This window comes from Rhinopithecus bieti, unplaced genomic scaffold (genome assembly GCF_001698545.2).
Source record: "Rhinopithecus bieti isolate Rb0 unplaced genomic scaffold, ASM169854v2 scaffold_76561, whole genome shotgun sequence".
NCBI lineage: Eukaryota > Metazoa > Chordata > Mammalia > Primates > Cercopithecidae > Rhinopithecus > Rhinopithecus bieti.
In genome coordinates this window covers 729,146-753,184 of record NW_016828394.1, presented here as the reverse complement: position 1 = coordinate 753,184, position 24,039 = coordinate 729,146, and the positions used below count along the sequence as shown (strand labels likewise).

Here is a 24,039-nt window from a genome sequence, read left to right as displayed (position 1 = left end):
TTGATGTTGTCAGTCTTTTAAATTTTTATCATTTCAGTGGGAACATATGGTTTTGCATTGTGGTTATAATATTATCTTAACAAGTTAACCTTATCATTATGAAATGTCCTTTTATTTTCCTCTGGCAATGCTCTTTGTTACAAGGTCTACTTTATCTGATGTGAATATACTCACTTCAGTTTTCTTATATAACAGTATTTTATGGTATACCTTTTCATCCTTTTACTTGTAACCTATGTCATTATATTTAAAATGTTTTTTTCTTGTACACAGCATATGTATGAATTTTGCTACTTTTATTTAGTCTATCAATCTCTGCCTTTTAATTGGAGTACTTAGCAATTTATATTTAATATAATTACTAATATGCTTGGGTTTTAAATATGTCCTATATTTTATTTAAGAAAGTCCTATATCTTCTTTAGCTTTTTTCTCTTTTATCCCACCGTATTTTGTAGTAAATCAGTTTTTTGGGTTTTTTCTTGTTTTATTTTTAGACATTCTATTTAATCTTCTCTATTCACTTTTTAGCGATATGCTTCTACCTCTTTTTTTTTACTTTAATTAGCTTTTAATTCATTTCTCAGTCCTTATTTGCACAAGCAATAGCTTTTGACATGGTTGATAAATTCCTCCTCCTTGAGACGATTTCTTCTCTTGAATTCCAGGGCACCATATGTGCCAAGTTTTCTTTTTCTCTTTCAGACCACTCCTTCTCCATCTCTTTTGTAGAGTCTTTCTGATTCTCTGACTTCTAAATTTTGGGGCCACTCTTAGTTCAGTCCTTTTTTTCTTTATATACACCTTTTTCTTTTTTCTTTGTATACACTTCCTAGGTTGTATAAAGGTTTTAAATACACCCAAATTTGTATCCCCATTTTGATACCTCTCCCTGGAGCTCAAGACCTGTTTATTCAATTGCATACTTAACATTTCCACTTGGAAGTCTAATAGGTATGTCAAACTCAATGTGCCAAAACTGAGCTCCTGACATTCACCACCCCTCACTTCATCTCTACCTCCATGCAATCCAGATCCTCATACGGTCTTCCTTATTTCAACTACCAAGTTTTCCAATTGCTCAGACAGAAACCTTGGTATTATCCTTGACTCCTCTCTTCCTCTCACACCTCACTTCTAACCAATAAGCAATTTCTGTTAATTCTATCCTCAAAATATTCATTCAGCCACCTCTTGTCACCTCTACTGCCAGCCCAGGCAAAGTTATCAACAGCTGTCACCTGGATATTGCAGGAACATTCTAACTCACCTCCTGCTTTAGCTTCTGTCCCTTGCAGTCTGCTTTTAGCACAGAAATCACAGTGATCCTATTAAAACACACTTTAAGTCACGCCAGTCCTCACCTTTAACCCCCCAAATTCTTTCCCATCTTACTGAAAATAACAGAATGAAGAGCCCTTACTGTCATCTTCAGGGTCCTGCATGATCTGGACACACGACTACTTCCCACACACATTTTCTCATGGCCTAATATCGCATATCACCTTTTCAGAGGGGGCTTTCCTGACCACACTCTATATAAATATCACACTTCTCTCATAATTCATTTTTATCCTACTTTATTCTTTCTTTATAGAATTTTCTGTTACCTGAAATTATATATTTACTTGTTTATTATTTGTCTCTCTCTCTAAAATAAAAACTCTCTGTTGTCACTAGAACATGCCTAGTAAACAAGTACTTTGAAAATACTTGCTCAATGCATATCTTTTGTCATCTTTGGTATTTTTTTCCAACCTGGTAATTTGTTTGTTTTTTTATGTATGTCTGTGTGGGTTTTTTTTTACTTAATTCTTTTAATTTTTTTTATTTTTAATTGTTATGAATACATAATAGTTGTACATGTTTATGGGGTGCATGTGATATTTCGATACAAGTATACAATGTGTAATGATCAAATCAGGATAATTGGGGTGTCCATCACCGTAAACATTTATCATGTTTTTGTGATAGGAACATTTCAATTCCACTCTTCTAGTTATTTTGAAATAGAGCATAAATATTGTTAAAAACATTCCAGTTTCACTCTTCTAGTTATTTTGAAATGTACCATAAATTATTAACTATAGTTGCCCCGTTGTGCCACTGAACACTAGATCTTATTCTTTCTCCCTGACTGTATTTTTATACCCATTAACTGGGTATTTACCCCTCCTCAATCCCCCCCACACTCACTACTCTTCCCAGTCTCTGGTAACCATCATTTTACTCTCCAACTCAATGAGATCAATTTTTTTCAGCTCTCACTTATGAGTGAGAACATGCAATATTTATTTTTATGTATGTATGTATGTATTTCAATGAAAAATCTCTTCGTCTATAGGTTTTTAGAAGACAGTGACCTGACTTAAACATCTTTATTTTCCACATATAGTGTAGACTTCCCCAAAAGGATAGCTTCTCAGGCAATATTTCCTGATCCATTGATTAATGATAGATAAAAGGGGCAGATATTTTTCCAACTTGTTTATTTGTTTATGTACATATATATGTATGTGTATGTAATGTTTGCACTTAAACTAGCACATATTACCTTCTTATCTATAGGATTTGGAAGACAACCCCCTGACTTAAGTATCCTTTGTTTTCAACGCATAGCACAGACTTCTCGGAGACTGTTTTGTATATGTGATTAACAAAACAAAACGAGAAACCCCCCCAGAAGACTAAGAGTCTAATTTTGAAAAAAAAAAAAAAATCTACAGTCATGTGAATGACAGATGATTTTGGGTATGACTGGGAACTGGAATGGACACAGAGCTCTTTCAATTCTATCTAACAAAGCCACAGACTAATGTTAAGGAATGTTTGTGTGATCTCTCCAGTGTGGAATCAGTTACCCAAACACAGGAGTCTTTACAAAGATCCAAAATAATCATAAAACCATTATAACCACAAGCCCTCTTTAGAGTTATCCTCTCAATAGTGAATGCTGCCTTTTCAAGCCAACTCTTACATTGAGAGAAGGGTTGTAATATCTCCAGCCTGGAAGAAATCCCTATTCCTGTGGCTCATTTACTTCATCTCTGTGGTTCTTGGAAGGAAGGATGGAGTGAAAGCCACCCCAGGCAGTTGACTGTGAATTCTAGTCTTAAGCAATGTATGGAGAGCTTCAATAAACTTTGGTTGTTTGGCCAGCCTTCGTTCCCTAGAGAAATACTGCCCAGCTATCCTCAAGCTCTGGTAGATTGTTTGCCATGGACAACTTGTTGATTTATGGTCCTGGGCATTCTTAGAACTCTGCTAAGAGATGGAAAAGGCATGATCACCTTGCAGGAGCTATGAAGGTAAAGCCTGCCCTCGAATCCTCAGGTAGCATAAGCAAGAGTGCCAGGGGGCGTAGTGTGCATTTCCTATTCTTACAGGGTGCCGGGCACATAGGGGTCACTCCGTCAATACGGGAGGAGAAAGAATGAAATGAACTGGGAGGATAAAAAGCAAGAGGCTCATTGCTCACTGGATGTCGGCTGTCTAATGGGGAAGGAGGGATATGAACTCAGCTGGTTTTACGTTATAAAGCAGGGTGAGAACTTTCACTTCACTGAATTCACACAGTTGTAATTTTTTACTTAACATTCACATGCTGTACATTCTTTCCATAAAGGTACAAAGTATATTTCTCTTAAAATGTCAATATTGCCACATTGAACTGCATAAAGAGCCTGACCTTGGAAGCTCTCCTGAGCAAGAAACTAACTAGGACCCTACCCTAAGCTGGTCTAAGGATATTTTATGTTTGTGTTCCCCACAGGGTCTATATTGAGGCTTGGGACATGTGAATGCTTAGTATTTCCTGCATAAACACCTGACTGAAAAAAATATGAAAGAGCTTGATACCAATGGCATCTTTGTTATGTTCTTAGAATTCATTAGAAAAACAACTTTGCTGAATATGAAACGGAAACTCCAAGTCTTTCCCTGTATTGGTTAGCTTTCTCTCACCGGTATGGTGCATAGTGCCAGCATAAAGTGCATCAGATGTGATAGTGGGCCTTCACCATGCCACATTGCAAGGTGAATTTTTCAGAACTCCCAAACCTCCCTTGAAAACACCGCTACGCAGGTCACATCATGATATACTTGCCATTTGTAAAGTGTAACACCATCATGAAAGGGAATATTTAATGCCATAAAGAAAAATCCTACCTTTCCCAGCTTATAAATGTCACCAATTCCAACTGCGTAGGGAAAGAATCATAAAGTAAGATCATAGCCTCCTGCGATTTTTGAATCAAAATGGAAATTAAGAAATGAAGGTTTAATAATCCTTAACGTTTGCTCTTTGGGAAGGCTGCTATTTGTTTAGAGTGGGGCTGGCATACATTAGGGGTGGACAGTTGAGAGGAGCTTCATTTTCATCATCCTGCCCTCACAGTGTGCACTTTTGCAAACTTTCTGACTCCGGGATGTACAAATACAATGTTTCCCTGATGGCCTCACAGCATGAGACAAGGCAAAGCATGAGGAGATGGTCCCTATGGTCCTGAGCCCAGTTTTAAGATGTAAGCAAGAATATCAAGGATACATAAGTACTTTGGATTGCCCAATTACTTCTACTTTCTCTGGCCTTGTGGCTTTTGATAGTCACGAAAATTCACTACAAATGGATAGAAATGCCTCTTCTTCAAAAGTTCTAGAGGAAAAAAAAATCAAAGTTCCTTTAGCTGTATGTATCAGGGCATTGGCAGCACTCAGACACTTGGGAAAGCATGTTGGTGGTAACTACAGGGCAGCCACCCTCTCTGAAAGCATTTTGGTACATTTGATACAATGAATAAATGTTGGACTTCTATTATGTATATTCATACTAAATAGTTAATTCATATGATATTATTTATGATAAAATTATTGGTTTCCAGACCTTCTGCCACATGTTTTATAATCTTAATGTGCTTACTCCATAAGCTACACTTCCACTTCTCAATTTTTAGTTGCATTCTTGCTCAAGAGGCACAAATAAGGATGTTCATTTCAGAAATGATTGAACTAGTAAAAAAAATTAGTAAGATTCTAAATGGTCATTAATAGAGATCTGGTTAAATAAATGTTATGCATAACGTAATAAGAAGGACACTCTCACACATAACAACTATAAACTGTAGACAAAATACAAAAACTACCCAAGGGCTCTAGAGCGTGAACAACAGTTAGCAGATTTGGGGAAGAAGTCAAAACTTAAAGAAAGAGACCAACATGTGTAAGTTTCTGATTTTTGTGGCTCTGCCACATGGTGAGCAGCAGTCAGGGACCAGAGACAGAACCTGTGGTTTAAACACTGGTGTTAATCCAGATGGCCATTTTTAACAGCAGGCCATAGATTTCTGCCATGCTTTAATAATTTGTGCAAAGGTGCAAGATCGCTGATTTTAATCTTTGAAAACTTAATGAACTTAACTTTCCCTTGGAGAGAACAAAAACAGCATAGTAGAAGCACACTAAAATCTACCATAGTTTTGCATCCTCTTAGAACCCATTTATAATCTTCAGGTTAAAAAGAAAATCTCTGCTATAAGATAGATTCCCTTCATGATAGAGACCAACATAGGATTGGTAGAGCAAGTAATATTATGAATTTTTAAAATTCAGGATAAGAAATATCTTTAAGGATGGGGATCCTCTGAAAACTTAACCTGAAGTAAATGTAAAATTTTGCACTTAAGTTTAAATAATTAATTACAGATATATAGAATGACAAAGATATGATACATATCTCATAAACAGAAAAAAGATATGAAAGCTTATTGATAATAGGCTCTGTTGTATGCCATAAATATTATGTGCTTCCCAGAGAAACAAATGTGATCTCCTTTGCTTTAATGGAATATCAGTTTCTAGAACTGCACTGCACAATATGGCAGCCCCTCGCCATATGTGGCTATTTAAATTTACTTTTTAAAAACAACTCAAAAGTCAAGTACTTCAGTTGCATTAGCCACATGTCAGGTACTGAATAGTCAGTCACACGTAGTTAGGTAGATGTTGCACTGGACAACTTAGACAAAGAACATTTCTGTGATTGCAAAAAGTTCTGTTGGAAAGCGTTTCTTGTAACAAGGGAGGTTAAGAGTCATGCTGTACTCTGCATTGGACAGAACACACCTGGCATCATAGACACATGCTGTTTGCTGCCCAGAATCGATTGCTCTCTTTTCTTGGTAAATGAATCCTGAGTTTCCTATGGGAGAACATGCTCTTCCCATTCTCAGTCACCTGATTTGGGTAGGATTCGTGCCTCCCAATCAAGGAAGGGGCGTTATTAGCTTTATTAAAGGAGACCCTCATGACTCCCTCTGGGCAGTGTGGTGTAAAGCGGGAAAATACAGAACTATAGCAGATCTTTTGGTCACATAAAGGGAGAGTGTGGACCTGCTTGGCAGCCACTCTAGAATGAAGACAACACTGTAGGATATCCAAGAGAGGGAAAGTGCATACTATGGGAATATTGAACCTCTGGATCTCACTTCATCTGAAGCCTACCCTTCTTCCTCCTGATTATGTGAATTCATAACCTCCCTTCAGTGTTCAAGTCACTGAAGTTGGGTTTCCTATCCCTAGATGATACCTAAATGAGCTCTCTGATAAATTGAGTTCAGCTGCTTGTGTTTCTGTTTGGACAATGATACAGCACAATGGAATGTTTTCATAGGAGAAAGACCAGGAGGGCGAAAGAAGTTCAAGGAAATATCCCTCTTCTATTCCCATGGCCAAATTAAGTCTTTATTCCCAGGCCAGCCCCCAGTGGCTGATGTGACCATTTTGACATTTCATAAATTCCCCTGGGAAGAAGGATTCTAAAAGCTTCCAGTCTTAATTTAAAGTAGTATGGTAGAGGGAATAAGACCATCTGATGAAGTCACTGAATCCACAAATCTCTCTGTATTGCTAGGACAAAAAATAAGAGAGCAAATCATGTAAAATTACTTTCCTTTTAAATATAAGTGACATTCATATCGACGCAGGGCTGCATTTTAATAACTGTACTACTCCAAAATGTGTCACTTTAGTTGCATGATATTATAAAAGAAAACCAGTGGATATTATTTTTGTGTCATTTTCTAATCCAGTGCATTTTTATAAAATTCTACAGATTGAGTTAAAATTTTAAAGCAGTATATATAATGAAATTTGAAATATTCTTTGAGGGTAGTTCTTCTGGAAGGTTGATGGAAGCATCCAATAAAGGACTGCAGAGAATTGTTTTCAGAGGCTTCAGGAAGATGGCAGAAAGACATTCTATGTATTCTCAAAACTGTTTTTAAACTCCTGTTTTATGGTTGAATTAACTAAGATGTTCATTTGTTCCCTGCCACACACACATGGAAATGAGAAAGTGTCGATTCTTCAGAGTTTGCAAGTTCTAATGCAGAAGTCCGTAGCCTTGTCTGCAAAATAGAATCACCTGGGGGGGCTTTAAAAATACTAATGTTATTGAACATATAATTACAGCATGATCCAGCAATTCCATTGCTAAGTATACACCCCAAAGAATTGAAAGCAGGGACTCTAATAGATACATGTTCCTCTATGTTTATAGCAGTACTATTTACAACAGCCAAAAAAAATAAATAACTCAAATGTCCACAGAAGGATGAATGGATAAACAAAATGTAGTATATACCTACAATGGAATATTATTCATTAAAGAGGAAGAAAATACTGCCACATGCTATAACATGGATGAACATTAAAAATATTATGCTAGACCGGGCACGGTGGCTCACGCCTGTAATCCCAGCACTTTGGGAGGCTGAGGTGGACGGATCATAAGGTCAGGAGATGGAGACCATCCTGGCTAACATAGTGAAACCCCATCTCTACTGAAAATACAAAAAATTAGCCGGGCATGGTGGTGGGCACCTGTGTCCCAGCTACTCGGGAGGCTAAGGCAGGAGAATGGCATGAACCTCGGAGGCAGAGCTTGCAGTGAGCCGAGATCACATCACTGCACTCCAGCCTGGGCAAGAGAGTGAGACTCCATCTCAAAAAAAAAATTACGCTAAGTGAAATAAACTAGACACAGCAAGACAAATACTGTCTTATGAGTCTACTTATGTGAGCTACCTAGAATGGACAAATTTATAGACAGAAAATAGAACAGTGGTTACCAGAGGCTGGGGTAGGGAAGAATGGGGAGCTATTGTTTAATGGGTGCAGAGTTTATATTCAGAATCATGAAAAAATCTTCTGAAGATGCATGGTGGTGATGGTTGCACAATATGAATGTATTTAATTTACAGAACTGTATATTCAAAATGGTTAAAATGCTGAATTTTATGTTATATGTATTTTACCATATTAAGAAAAATGTGAATGCTAGGGTTCCACCCCTAGGATCCTTGTATGGTTGTTTTGGGGTATAGTCTAAATATTGGAACTGTAAAGGCCACCTGGGTGTTTTTAATGTGCAACCTTATGCCTCAGGTCTGAAAGGTGACACAAATAAGTGAAAACAGCTCAGGTGAGGTCTGTGAAGACATGCGAAGAACATGCACTGTCTAAAGGGGGGCAGCTGCCACCATTTATCCCTGGTTGATGACTGCTCTGAGGAAATACAGGTCTCAGCGTGGATACATCTTCTGAATTGTTAAAAGAGGCATGTATCTGGAGGGTAAGGAAACCTAATTCTTAAATGATCCTAACTTACTGAAACTTAAAAATAACACCCAATGACAAAATAAAATATGTCTAAGAGCTACATGTTCTCTAGGCCATAGGATACCAACCATCTCAGTTTGCCTGGGATTGTTCCCAGGCAACTAAAAAGTTGCCAAAGCACTGGTAAATCATTTGGGAAATCGCTCCATCCCAGGAATACCACTATGGTTGGCCACCCTAGTGGGCTACCTTTTTATTTTTATTTTTTGGTCTGAAGAGGCAGAACACCACACATTTCTTTGATTCCCTTTCATGGTCACAGACTGGTGACAGTGCAAGGTGGAGGCTTGAAAGTGTTTTACCTCCCTTTAATATTGATCAGCAGTCCCCTCATCATAAGCCATTCCAAATAAACATTCATTCTAAGTAAAAACAGCAATCTTGCTAAGCAAACCCAGCCTTAAGACAAATCTCATTGCATTCTTCCTGGTTAGGTTTGTGCTTTTAGGACCCTCCTATAGAAAACTTGGAGCCACTATGGTATAGAAAGCTACATAAGGAGCAATTCTGGGAATGGAAGAAAGCCCCATAGTCATGGCTGTGGCTTCTCATTCTTCTTTCTTACAAATGATGTCCTAGAGATGTGAAGGAAATAAGTGGTACTTGTTCTAGAACAGTCCCTGAATGCTGTTTAAGGCCTCTCGTCATCAGGTTTCTGTCAATCTTCGCAGCTCTGACTGTTTTTTTTATACTTGCGGTCAATTGTTCTGCTTGGACATATTGGTGGGTAATTGATTATTAACATAAGTGGCAGTCTTTAGGGTTATACACAAGTATTCTGGTTGCATTCTGTCTTTCTGGTGACATGAGGAGATACTTTCTTACTCACTTGACAGGGGCTGTGTGATTTGCCTCGGCCAACAAAATGTGAATGGAAGTGACGTGTGTCGCTTCCGTCTGAGGCATTTAGCTGCTGGTGCTCAGTACCAACCTTCTTTTTTTTATCTGTCTTGGCAATTAAGGAAGTGTTTATCAAGATGAGGTCTTCACTAGCCTGGATCCCTGAGTGACCACCCATGTTGGAAATGTAGTGAGCACAAGAAATAATTCTTTGTTGTATTAAACCATGGAGAAAAGGGGCTATTTGTTACTGCAGCATAATCTAATAATCTTGACTGACAAGGTAGAGAAATCACATATGTGAATCATGTGATTTGGTTCACATCTGGAGCAATAGTCAATGCATAGCATACTATATGAAAATATATCCCTATGGCCAGGCGTGGTGGCTTACACCTGTAATCCCAGGACTTTGGGAGGCCAAGGCGGGCAGATCACAAGGTCAGGAGATCGAGACCATCCTGGCTAACATGGTGAAACTCCGTCTCTACTAAAAATAGAAAAATTAGCGGGGCATGGTGGCGGGTGCCTGTAATCCCAGCTACTCAGGAGGCTGAGGCAGGAGAATAGCATGAACCCGGGAGGTGGAGCTTGCAGTGAGCCAAGATTGTGCCACTGCACTCCAATATGGGTGACAGAGCCAGACTCCATCTCAAAAAAAAAAAAAAAGAAAAGAAAGGAAAAGAAAAGGTAAAAAGAAAATTCATCCCTAAAATTTAGAATTTATGTTGATGTTTCCTACCAAATGTCTAGGTAAGGAATAAGCCTCAACTCTAACTAATTCTTGTTCCTGTTTCTCTGTAGTCTACTGTTGTCTGATAGAACATTCTGTGATGGTAGAAATATTTTGTGTCGGTGCTGTCCAGTACAGTGGCCATTAGCCACATGTGGCTCATCTATGTAAGTTTGAAATATGACTAGTGCAACTGAGATGAATTTTACATTTTATTTAATTTTGGTTGATTTAAATTTAAATCACCTTTTGGGCCTATTAGCTATTATATTGGGCAGCATAGCTCCAGACAATCTAGTTCTTGCTATGTCAGAAAGTCCCTCACTCCTAGAACTTTTTCCTTCCATGCCTCTGTGCCTGTTGCTTCCTCAGCTGAAACACTTTTCTTCATTGAATCTGTATTCATCTAAGGGTCACATCAATTGTAATTTTTGACCTGGAACAGAATGATCCTCCCCTGAAGTTCCATGCAATGCTTTATTTGTGTGACTGGTGTGGTAATGACTTCCCTCTGTCTTTGAGTTAGTTGGGAATATCTATCTCTCCCACTCCTACCTGTGTATATATCCTAAGGGCAATAGCCTTGTTATTTACTTGTGTATATCCCATAGGCCTTGTTCCTGGTAGGTGCTCAATCAAGAATCAAGAAACCTCATATTCATTTAAAAATGGGTCTTCAGACAACCTCATAAGTGAGCCTTAAGTTAGCACCAAGTTCCAAGGACTGTTTCAAGTGGAAATGCATTTATGAGATAATTCTTGGGAAATGTTTACTGGCCCAAGACTCTTGCTTGTCCTGGGTTGTGAAAAATGAAAAATCAATCTTTATGATTAGTAACTTTATCACATGGAAGGGAAAACACAGGTGTCCCTTTTGTACACTCAGTGGCATCACTAAAATTTGGGTGGTAAGCTTTAAAACTGAGTCATCACATTTCCCCAGTCCCTTAGTGGAATGGGAAAGGCTAGTGAGGCCTAGGAATAATAGGTCACCTTAGGGAGAGTGAGAACACCGCCCCATGCTTTGGGGCAGGGCATACAGGATGTGTTTTCTGGCCTTCACTGAGTAGCAGAAGGAAGAGGGTGAGATTTGGAGACAGGTGTACTTTGGATGGACCAAGGTTGCTCATGTCGTAGTCAAGGGTCTTTCATCTGAAGGAAGCAGAAACCATCTCAAGCCAATGCAAAAAGAGGATTCCAGAATATCTTGTGAATGCAATCACAGCTAGATTGCCTACATTTTATTTCAAGAGTAGCACAAAACAATTGAGGGATTTTTGGGTAAAGGTCTAGCATGTAAAAGTAAGCTTGAGAGCCTTGTATGTTTTCAAGCCATTCCCCCTCTTTGAGTGGCATTCAGGGCCCTGCTTAACCAGGCCTCAGACCCCAAACTCTCATTCTAATACAACCTATGACACAGCTTCACTGGACTCAAACACGGGACCATCCACACCTCCATGCTTTCACTTCTCTTTTCCATGCCTGGAGTATCCTTCCCTTCCTCAGGAAGTATTTTTTTTTTTTTTTGTAGCCACTATCTATTTTCAGAATTCTTTTATCATCCCAAACTCTGTACCTATCCAATAATAACTCCCATGTTCTCTTCCTCCACATCCTCTAGTAACCTTTATTATAATTTATGTGTGTATGCATTTGCCTATTCTAGGGACCTCATATAAATGGAATCATACAATATTTGTTTTTTTGTATCTGGCTTATTTTTCTTAGCATAATGTTTTTCAAGGTTCATCCATTTTTTAGCACACATCAAAATTTCATTTCTTTTATGGCTGAATAATATTCCATTAATGTATATACCACATTTTGTTTGCCCATTTTGAATTTGTTGTTCATTTTGTTGTTGGGTTATAGGAGTTTTTAGAATACTGTGAAATTTAATCTCCTGTCAAATATATGCTTTTCAAATGTTTCCTCCCATTCTATGGGTTGCCTTTTCATTGTCTTGATAGTGTACTTTCATGCACAAATGTTTTTAATTTTGATAAAGCCTAATTTATTTATTCTCTTTTGTTGTCTGTGCTTTTGTTTTCATAACCAAGAAATCCCTGCCAAATCCAATGCCATTATTTTCCTCTATGCTTTCTTCTAACTGTTTTAGAGTTTTAACTCTTGTTTAGGTCTTAGATGCATTTTGAGTTAATTTTTGTATATGGTGTGAGGTAAGGGTTTACCTTTATTCTTTCGCATATGGATATCTAGTTTTCCCAGCACTGTTTGTTGAAAAGACTGTCCTTTTTCTCATTTAATGGTCTTGGCACCTTTGTCAATTGACCATATATGTAATTAATTGACCATATATGTAAGAGTCTATTTGAAAATAACATATTCGTAATTTTTATCTGAGACCTTAAATGCTATAATAGCCTATTAAGAGGCAAACAAAATTTACTCATAATCAACCACTCAGATTAACATTTTGTGTTTTTTCCTTTTTTCTTAAATACATAACAAAATGCAGATAATAATTGCATCTATTCATCAGGTAGGTATAAATAGAAGATAAAATAGAAAAAAAAGTGCCTGCCTTATATTTTGTTTATGCTTTGTGTAATCAAATTCAACTGTGCTATAAAAGATTTAGTATATGTGTATTTCACCCAGCATTACACCCTGAGCATTTTTCATCTGATTACATATTCTTGGAAACTGACACCATTGTTTAAGCCGCTCATCAATACCACACATTCTGAGAAACTTTCTCAGTTCTCCCTGATCCCGGGTAGAATCTGGCTATATTCTACACTCCTAGTACTCTTGGGTACATTCTGTCCTCCCTTGTAATGGCACTGCCATATATAGAGTGCCTAGCAAGTGCATAGTAAATGTTTGCTGATTTAAAGATCATGACTCACATAGATCTTGTGTTTAGTAAATGGTTAACTTGGACATGTGATATTCCTCCAGCCCCTTTTTCTTTTTTAATATTACATGTCTGCACAGCAGTAAGATCTTGGGATATGTCTGACAAGTTCTGGCTGCCCAGCAAGTGTTATGGAAACCAATGTGGTGCATGTGGCCCAGGCACAATTCCCAAAGCCCTCAGTGACCCCAGAACAGGGAAGAAGCTCTGCTTCAAAATGCCCACTCAATTCTATTCCATGTTGCTGCCAGGAAGATCCATGGGCACGCTATTCACAGGCCAAAATGCAATAGTAATTCTCTTAAACAGATGTTAACTGACCACATTCTTGGTACCTCTTGCTTTGAGGGCACCTGCAGCCTGGGGAGTAATGCTGTCCCCATGAATTAGGTCAGCCTGACATTATGCTTTGGCTCCTTAGGGAGAAGAAATAGCAAATGCATCCCTCAGGTAGCTCCAATTGTTTCCATTTCTTTTCTCTCTCTACACCTTTACATCAATCCCAGGAGGTGAGAACGGATGCAGAGCTCCTTAACTCTGGCTACACCACTTACTCACAAAGATTAAGAAAATCATAAAAATGTCAACTTCTGTATTTCAATTCTGTAAACTACACATGCAGTAGTCTCTCTACTCACTTCCCATCATTACAGCTTGAGCGAGAAGGCTTCAGCTGCATGCTTGAATAACAAATAGAATAGTACCCGCCCTTTTGACAGGTGGTCTGTGAAGCGCGAATGTTTCTCCAGCCTGCTCACCAGAAACAAGTCCCAGGCTGTGTCTGAAAAACATTTTGGTGCTGTCATTGCCTTACACATTGGCATGGACAAGGCCCTTTGAAGAAAGTTATCTGGTCAAACTGAGGAATATCAGTGACAGAATGACAGAAGGCCTAGAAAATATGTGATTTGGTTGTATTTCTACAAGTAAGTAATGCTAAAGGAAAATGATGGCAGATAACACATACTGAGCTTCAACTCTGTGTCAGACACTTAGCTGAATGTTCTCTGCACTTTACAGTATTTCATCTTCATGACACTGTGATCGTTTTACAATTGAAGAAATAGAGGCTCAAGTGTTTGTTGAAGGTTGCAGAGCTAATGAATAGTGATTTGAAAATTGGCAGTCTATCACCAGAATCTATGCTCTTTTCTCATACCATCTTTCTTCTTGCTAACCTCTTTTTAAGCTCCTGAATTTATAGATAATATATTATATATGAATATATGTAATTTGTAAAATATATATATAATATATATATATATCACTTCAAAGTTAGAGATACAAGGTGCTTTAATAGTTAGAACTATCTTTGGATGGGCATTGCTACAAGAATTTTTGTTATAATCTAAGAAAGAAATGTTAATAATACTGAGACCTCATAAGGTATAAACTCTCCATCCTCATGTGGGGGAATCAAGCAGGGCTGAAAGATTATCAATTATTAGTCAAGTATGTGGCAGAACTAATCCCTACCATGAATGAGTGGTTGGGATAAATGAACCTAAAGGGCTATTTTGTTTCTAGGATCAAAGACATTAGGATTTTATAGGTTCCCTTTTCAATTTCTGCCTAGTTTGCTTTACCAGGGATGTTCCTTCCCACCATCCAGAAGGGAATGGAGACAAGCTCCCAGAACTCATGCTGGTCCAGCTTGACTCTATCCTTAGCCACAGATGACTATACCATAAGAGGTTACAGATCTACAATGAGTCAATCAACCTCCCTTCCTCGGGAATTTGGAATCAGGATGAAGAAAAGCAAATCTGGGCTGACCTTTGAAACAGAAAGTTTAAACCAGAGAATATTGTGTTCCCTGTGTAGAATGGGGTTAAGAAGCTAGTACATGAAGTGATAGAAGCAAAGATGAAGAGTGGTGAGAAAACACTGCCTGTGTACTGATGACCTCTGATTCCCAGTTCTCATTCTTTCTGTGGACTTTGGGTTCTATGACACACTCCTGTATCTTTGCAATGAATACCCCTAACTAATGGGTGTGTGTTACCTACAACCAGAAGAGGTTCAGCTAAGAAAGAGATGAATAGGGATCGGCCCCTTGTTTTTTTTTTTTTTTTTTTTTTTTTTCTTTTTTCAATATTGGTGGAACAAGAAGCATTTCCTGACTTGCTAGCCCACAGCAGAGCTTCAACTCACAGGCTGGAGTGGGTCCACTCCCACTTCTCCATTTATTTCATCTTTGCTGCTTGTGAGTCTGTGAACACTCAGGGGATTCCATTTCTGTGTTAGAGGAGTGGTATGAGTGCAAGGGAGATTTACGGGGCTTTGTTTGATTTCGCTGTAGCTTAGAGGGTTTAGTAAAAAAGAAGGGTACAAGTGAAGGAAAGGCTAGCCAAGAAAGTAAGCTCAGAAAACTATGATTTAGATGAAATCCAACCATTACATCTCAGAATTCGGCCCAAGTCTCACTCTCTCTAGGTGTGTGAGATGTTATGTTGTCATTTCCATAGAAGTTCATAGAGACCCTTGGTTCACATGATAAATCACCTCTGAAAATGGCTTTGGGGGTAAAACTCATGAAGCCTGTCTACTCCTTTGCAGGGAAAAACTCGGGGTCACTTCTTGAGCAAACTCTTTCACTGGGCATACTTAACCAGGAGAAACATTACCCCAGAGAGACAAATAATCTTCCCATTCTTGAGGAAGTCTGGACTGTTTTTCTAGCACACATGGACAACTCATAATTATTCTTAAGTAACCCTGAGAATTTTAACATGAATTCAGTTATGTGTTTCTTGTTAAATGGATCAAATTTCAACAAAGCCCGGGAAACATCTTGAAAATCACATGAATGCAATTTCCAAAGAAAACAATCCAAGAATTACTGCCAAAATGTTTTATTTCCACTAGGAAGGAAAAGAAGAGTTTCATTTTGCCCCCCACACAGACTGTATGTTCAATTTGTGGTCTGCAATGGAAAATTCTGCTGATTTTGCTCAATTCAGGGGAGGAGAGAAATGAAGGAGACTGTTGTTATTTGAGTGATAAAACTGTCTTTCTTTCTCTAGTATTAATATGTTATTAGCATTTTCAATTTGATTCTACAAATATTGAGTTTTACTGGTGTGTGTGGTACAATGGGAAGGAGGACAAAAAGCTTAACACGTGATGACTGTCTCATGGGCCTTATAAATTAGACCTACAAGTAGGGCACTGCCAGCCCACACAGAGTCCTTGTGTAAATTAGAAAAAGATGCCCCTCCCGGGCAGATGTAGCCTTGTGGGTAACCAGTGAGTAACCAAGGGACATTTGTGCAAATTAGAAAAAGCACCTTCTTCCTCTGGTGGGCACAATCTTGCACCAGAGTGAGCATCTTGATTTTATCCTCCCTCCCTGTTGACCAGGTGCTTTTATGCAGGACACAACTTGCCCACGTGACTGTAACAGGACATATAAAGGGATCATCTGAGAATTACTCATTGTCAAAATGGAAACAATGCAACCACCATTCTCAAACTTCAATGAGTAGAAGAATCATGGCAGCTTGTTAAAATGCCTGAGTCTCATCTCAGATATTCAATTCAGGATGACTGAGGTAAGGTCCAAAGATGTGCATTTGTAACATGTTCACCTAGGTATTTCTGATGCAAGTAATCCAAAAACAACACTTTGAGAAGTCAAGGTATGAGAAGCAAAGGCTGTGAGTCATTTGGAAAGAGTAGACATCAAGGCTGGCTGAACTTATTGGAGGAGGCATACAGAAGATGGGGAATTTTAGTTAAATAATAACTGAATGGTAATTCTACAACTTTTGCCTTAGTCAAAAATGTTTTTGTTTTCCAAAACGGATGAGAAAAGCTCAGATAGGCTTATTTGCAGTTGTCAGAAAAAACAAATGACAACTGAAAGAAAATTGTTTCTAAGATGAATCCCTAAAATGAGTGTTGTGTGGAGGACTGAAACCTTTAAGCATTACTGCTAACTTCTGCTTTTGGGTAAGAAAAAAATATGATAAAGAATCCACATGTTAACTGGGATGATGAAAACACTGGCGATGGCACCAAGACACCCCAGAGACATACCTCTGTAACTATCTTCCTATCTGCTTCCCAGAATGTTCTTCCAGCAGCACCCCTGACTCTCCATGTCACCTCTGATAATCCCAGTGCATGCTTAATAACAGAAAACAACTCTGCTTCTGGCATGACAAGGTTTCTTTTCTGGAAATGGGACTGTGGTGCACATAGAATGGGGGTTTTCATTACAAATGTTCATAGTGTGTTTGAGGCCTTCAACCCAGAGATTTCTACTTTTCTAAAAAGATAATATTCCATAATAATAAGCCAACTATATCCACAGCTGTCTCTGGCACTGAAAACTTTTGTTTCATTCTTCCCATAGAAATAGCTACCTTTTTGTTGCTTATATGATTTGGGAAGGGGAGTCTTCTCAAATGCAAAGATAAAATGTTAATCCAGTAGTGCCTCTCCATTACTATTGCATCTCATCTTTGCATTTTGTCTGTAGAGGCAATAGTTTACATTTAAGGCCAGGCGTGGTGGCTCAGGCCTGTAATCCCAACACTTTGGGAGGCTGAGGCAGGTGGATCACCTGAGGTCAGGACTTCAAGACCAGCCCGGCCAACATGGTGAAACCCTGTCTCTACTAAGAATATGAAATTAGCCGTGGTGGCAGGTGCCTTTAATCCCAGCTACTTGGGAGGCTGAGGCAGGAGAATTGCTTGATCCCAGAAGGCAGAGGTGCAGTGAGCCAAGATCGCGCCATTGGGCTACGGCCTGGGTGACAAGAGTGAAACTCCATCTCAAAAAATGTGTAAATAAAAATAAAAACCACATTTGAGAAAGCCCAGAATGAGAAAAGTGGGAAGGGAGAGGTGCAGTAGCAAGCCATGGTATAGCAGTCCACATGACCTAGCCATCCTGAGGCTGGGGAATAACTGGTGAAAAGCATTGCATCTGTTCATCAGTCATTGGAAGCAAGTGAGGTCCTTCACCTGTGTAAAGCTTTGAGCCGCAGGGCCCTTTTTTTTTTTTTTTTTTTTTTTTTTTTGTTTTTTTTTTTTTTTTTTTTTTTGTGCACAGAGCATTTTTTGTTGGTTTGAGTCACCCCGCACAAAAAGGCAGCACAATAAGTGTCAAGTTATCCCCATTTGAAGTGATGTGGTCTTTTCTACTCTCTTTTTCATAGAGAAGGATTTCATCCATCCTATTAACAATCATTCTGTTTTCTTTCTTTTGGTCAGCTTTATTGATTTGTCAATGATTCCTATTGGAGACCAAAACTGAGCAGATAGTTTGTATGAAAAAGGCCAATGAAACTCTTCCTTCATGTTGGAAACAATTTGGAAACAAACATTTGGAAACAAACTGCTTCCGTCTTGCCAATTTTCCCCAGGCCGTTTATGTGAATTCAATTAGCAAGGTATTCCCTGGTGGGTAAATGATTTATTAAGGTAAACAAATACTTTAAAGTAGTAATTCTGATTCAATTTCAATTCAACATCCAGTATTGAGTCATTTTATGAACCTAGAACTGTTTAAAGGGATGGAGAAACCGTGTAGGAAGTGCAGTGGTTAAGAGCACAGGGTCAGACAGGCAGATCTGGGTGTGATTTCCAGGTTGGGAATTATTGCTTGTGTATCCTCAAGAAAATTGTTTTGCCTCATTGATTTCTGTAGAACCAAGAGAAGAAGATCTAACCCCATAGAGTTGTTTAGGACTTAAAATGTTAAGTGCAGTAGCACAATGATTAATATCTAACAAGCATTGAATATACAGTAAAGAAAATATACAAAGATGAAAATCATATAGTTCTGCCTTCATTCACAGACTAATAGTAGGGATCCAAAAGCTTTTTTATGAAGAGATAGGTAGTAAATATTTTAGTCTTTGCAGGCCATTCAGTCTCTTTCCTAACTACTCAATTCAGCTGTTGTAGGATGGAAATAGCCATAACATATGTAAATGAATGGGCATGGTTATGTTCTAATAAAATTGTATTTACAAAGATAGGCCATAGGCCAGATTTTGTGACTCCTTGTCTAGTAGAACAACTTATTGCATTAAATTCATTGAAAGTTAGAGCTGGTGCTTGTGCTGCCCTCTCTTTCCTGAAAGAAATGTTTCATGGCCCACTGTTTTCTTAACCTAATTAGAGTTCTCCCTGAATACATCTTTTACTTTACAAAGGAAATACGTTATATGTAATGATGCCAGCTTTGATGTTAAATTTTGCTGCTTCAGTGAATGGTGAATTTCTGTTCGTATAAGACAATAACTTCATATAAATGTCGGTGACTTGATATCAGTGTCATGTGGAATATGACTCCAGGAAGGAAGCATAGCTCATGCCAGCAATCACTTATAGCTGCTGAGTCCCCACCTAATCATGACTTTTAAGAACTTACCACTCTTTCATATTAGAATGATTTGGAAGCATCATCAAGCTGACCAATATATTAGATATCCAATTACAGTTGTACAAATAGTTTTTGAAGAATTCTACTTGGACCACAAATTTTTGCAAGTGAATGGCATATAATCTAAGTAAACCAAGACAAGGGATCTAATCAACCACTCCCAGGATCCTGCATGTCCAGAGCCTCCAGCCCAGAATGTCTTTCTGACAGCCTGTGTAATCAGCTCAGTACACAGCTGACTCCACCAAAAACTAGAGTCTCTCTGTGTCATACTTCAATTAATTTTTGGTTAAAATTAGTAAAATTTTGACTCGATCTAACCTAAATGATAAATGTACTTTATTATTAGTTCATAAACATGAAAAGTCCAGAGTAAGGACTTGCTTCAGGTGAGGACTGATCCAGCAGCTCAAATCATGCTGCTAGAGTGCCTGTTTCTCTCCGTCTTTCTGGTCTACCTTCTAGCGTGACATCTTAATCCTAAAACTGGATCTTTTCATATTCAAAACATTGCTGCTAGCAGCTTCTGGCATATCTGTTTCCTTAGTCACATGCTACAGAAATGGGAATGTATTTTTGTTCCAGTGTTCTCAGAAAAATCCAGAGAATTGTTAGGCCAGCTCAGGTTATTTGCTTAACCTAAACTAATCATAGCGGCTTGGCAGATGGGGTGCTCACGTAGGCTTAGTCATAATCACATCTTCTAATGCTGGCGGTCAGAATGGAGTTGATTCTTTAGGGAAATTGAAGCTGTTGGAATGGGGAGAACTGATACATAAGGCAACAACCAACACAGGACCAACGAAGGTCCTCTGCATTCACTAGTGAGCAATTTGTGCAGGTTGTATGGCACTGCAAAATTAAGAATGCTTCCTGTACCCATACAGGTCATCTCTGTTCCCCACCTGCCACCAGAGGATGTGCTGCCTCCTTGCCTTAGAAAGCTTGCAGAGAGCTAGACCCAGCATGCCTACAGCCTCTTCACATACTCAACCCCAGCCTCCTTATGAGTCCTTCTCACACCTTTGAGCTGAAACTCGGATCTCTGAAATTCTAGATATGTATGTGTATATCCAAATATTTGTTCCAACTTTCCATTTGATGGTCCTAGAGACGCCTACAACCCATTGTCTTACAGATGGAATATTTACCTTCCTCAAACTCACTCCACTGCTGTGCTGATTTCAAAGTTCTCCATATATACACAGATATAGATGTGTTTGTGTGTGTGTGTGTGTGTGTGTGTGTGTGTTTACGCACATCATATTTATATTCTGGATGTAGATTATTGAACTCCAAGAAAAACAACTAATTGGTAAGGTTTCAAAGCTATAATACTCTTGATGTGCTTAAATTAATACTCATATTAATTACAAGAGCATTAACTTAAGAACATTAAATTCTTATATCATGGCTGGGCGCGGTGGCTTACGCCTGTAATCCCAGCACATTGAGAGACCGAGGCGGAAGGATCACAAGGTCAGGAGATTGAGACCATCCGGGCTAACACGGTAAAACCCCATCTCTACTAAAAATACAAAAACTTAGCCAGGCGTGGTGGCAGGCGCCTGTAGTCCCAGCTAGTTGGGAGGCTGAGGCAGGAGAATGGTGTAAACCAGGGGGACGGAGCTTGCAGTGAGCCGAGATAGCACCACTGCACTCCAGTCTGAGCGACAGAGCTGACTCGGTCTCAAAAAAAAAAAAAAAAAAAAAAAAAAATTCTTATGTCATAAGTCAGGAGAGGATATTATCAGTATGTCTCAAGATGTGATAGCATATGTGCTCTGCAGGGTTTTCATAGATATGCTCAGAAGTGCTCCAAGCTAAAAGAGGTTGGGGACACTGGTTTAAACAACAGATTGCTCTGCTGCAGGACTTCTCAGGGCTTTAAATATGTTCATTCACACTGTGACTCTACAAGACAGGAAAAGAGTATGGAGCATTTTTAGTCTTTTTTTTTTTAGACAATGGAATCTTCTCTCCCACTTCATCTACCTCCTTGCCTACCCACACACACACACACACACACACACACACACACACACAATTGTCTACAGAATAAACTTTGAGAAATATTTGCACTGGCTTGTCTGGTTCTCTTAAACCAATAGTATTCACCTTCTCCAGAACGTTTCATCCCAGTGATTAATAGTTTACTTCATATCTGAGATGAGTTTTACCATCTTAGAAAGCCACATTCCTCAGAGCTTAGAGGGAAATAAAATGAGGAAATTACCATCACATGAAGCAAACAGAAAACAGCTGGAGTCATTTCAGCAGACCAGAGAAGAGGGCAGCAGACACTGTTGATACCCACCCACTATCCATTCATCCTTCCTTTTTCTTAGAGGAACCCTGACTTTGTTCAGGTATCAGCCTCTACCCCATGAAGACTTGTGCCTTGAAAAACTTGACTCCATCTCCAGCCCCAGAAGTGGGCCTGATTGGGTTACTAATAATCTCATTCCCCTTGTCTGTGACTGGTTCAGCAACAGCACATGACCCAGTCCTGGTCAACATGTAAGAAGTCTGATTACCTTGAAACCACCATGCTGTGAGGAAGCCCAAGATACACAGAGAGGTCATGTGTAGGGTCTCTGGGCATCAGTCCTAGCTGAAGGTCAGCCTTCACGTCATGCCAGCCTAGGCCTTGACATGTGAATGAGGAAGCTTCCAGATGATTTCAGCCCTAAGTTGTTTTAGGGACCCTCAGCTGAATTATCCCAGCCAGCTGAGGTCCTGGACATTATGAAACAGAGATAAGCCATCTCCATCATGTCTTGTCTGAGTTCCTGACCTACAATATTTGCAAGCATAATAAAGTAGTGGTTGCTTTATGCCACTCAGTTTCGGGTTAGTTTGTTATACAGCTATAAATAACTGGGAGACCTGTCATTCTTAGTTTGGTTTCATAACTTAGTGGCTCATGGTCTAGGCTTCCTTTTAAAACAAAACAAAATAAGTAATTTTGAGAAGAGTTTAGATATTTTGTGATTCACCCTTTCTAACTCTGATGCAGTTGGATACACCCTGGTTGGAAATGGTGTTTGATATTTTTTCAGTTCAGTTTCCTCCATCTAGAATTCTGATATAGAGGTATAGATGCAGCTCTTGATACTCTGTATCTGAAAACTGATAGAATGTTCTGAAATTTAATTCAGTTCTATTTTCTGTATATCTTTCTTGATAGGTTTTAATTGTTAGGCAAATTTTAAACCAATTCTTTGTAGAATGTATAACTAATTAAAGTCAAAATAACTCTCACTCTTGAGTTTTGTATTTCATTGCCTTTGCCCTCCTACACTGTAGGAAACATTGAATAGTGCCAGGCTTTTGAGCATCTGGAAATCCTATACAATTCAGTCTGTGAATAAAAATATTCTACCATTTCCTGGCTATTTTGTTCTGTTAAATACCAAAATTGGGTTTATTCCTTTGTAAATGATGAAAAGGAGGCAGAAATGAATGTATATTTCTGAAAACATTTTTATGTTTTAGAAAGGACCATACTGTTTCACAAAATAGCTCCACAAATTAAGTAATTTTGAAAATCTGTTTCTGACTAAAACCCAGTTCTAAAAATGAAACCATTCATTGATTAATTCATGCATTCATTCAATAAATATTTATTGAGTATCCATTATGTGCTAACCATTATGTTGGGTAATGGGAATTCAGAGGTGAACAAATCCAAAGATTTCTCTTGGAGGAATTCTAAAGAGACATAGAAAATGTTTTCCTGGTGATTACCCTCCCTGAGCTTGGTTTCAGTCCCACTTCTGCAACAGCTGCAGAAGGTCTCAGAAGCACATTTGCAATATCTCCAACTACTTTGTCACTGTTGGCAATAGGCAAGAAGAATCTTAGGTGGAGCTGTTCTTTTACTAAATTAAACAATGATCAAAACTGTGCTCATTTTTTCCATCACTAAATGTCATCTAATCTCCCCTGGCTGTTAAGACGGTGTGTTTGTGTGTGTGACAAATGCATGCAGGATCATACACACAGAAAAAAAAAAAAAAAAAAGCAAATAAGAAAATATACTGGGTGAGGTATAATTTACCACACAGTTAAAAAACAATGTGTACTCAGCCCATAAGAGATATTTGCTACTTTAAGATGTTGCAAGGGACATCTGTTGATTTGCCTGACCACCATATGTTACTTTTCCTAGTAACATCACCCTGTTTTTGTCCAGAGAAACCAATTCTCAGTCTGTGTGTTTTGAGTATCGTGAACCCTACACCCCAGTTCTAGGAGTAGCCATGTAACGTAAGCTGTCAATCACCATAGGACAATCCTCAGGCCACTATGATTGGCTTATTGGCAATCACATGACTCAAGCTAGTCCAATGAGAGCTTACTCTAAGATACTAAAACAGCTTGAATAGAGGCACCTGGTCTTCCCAAGTTGCTCTGAGATTGCTGACAGGATATGATATATCCTTGGGGCTCCTGGCTGCCATTTTGCTACTACATGGAAAGATTTATCCAGAAAATGGAGCCAACT

General features: G+C 38.7%; 1 long non-coding RNA gene across 1 annotated transcript in view; it reads left to right on the top strand.

The window, feature by feature from the left end:
• The window catches only part of LOC108523761 (uncharacterized), a 31,659-nt gene extending 10,966 nt beyond the window's left edge, over positions 1-20,693 (top strand). Inside the window, exons 2-4 of the long non-coding RNA XR_001883888.1 lie at positions 16,494-16,684; positions 18,353-18,541; positions 20,417-20,693. This is a non-coding gene — a long non-coding RNA (uncharacterized LOC108523761). The remainder of the gene's footprint in view (positions 1-16,493; positions 16,685-18,352; positions 18,542-20,416) is intronic.
• The last annotated feature ends 3,346 nt before the right edge of the window (positions 20,694-24,039 follow it).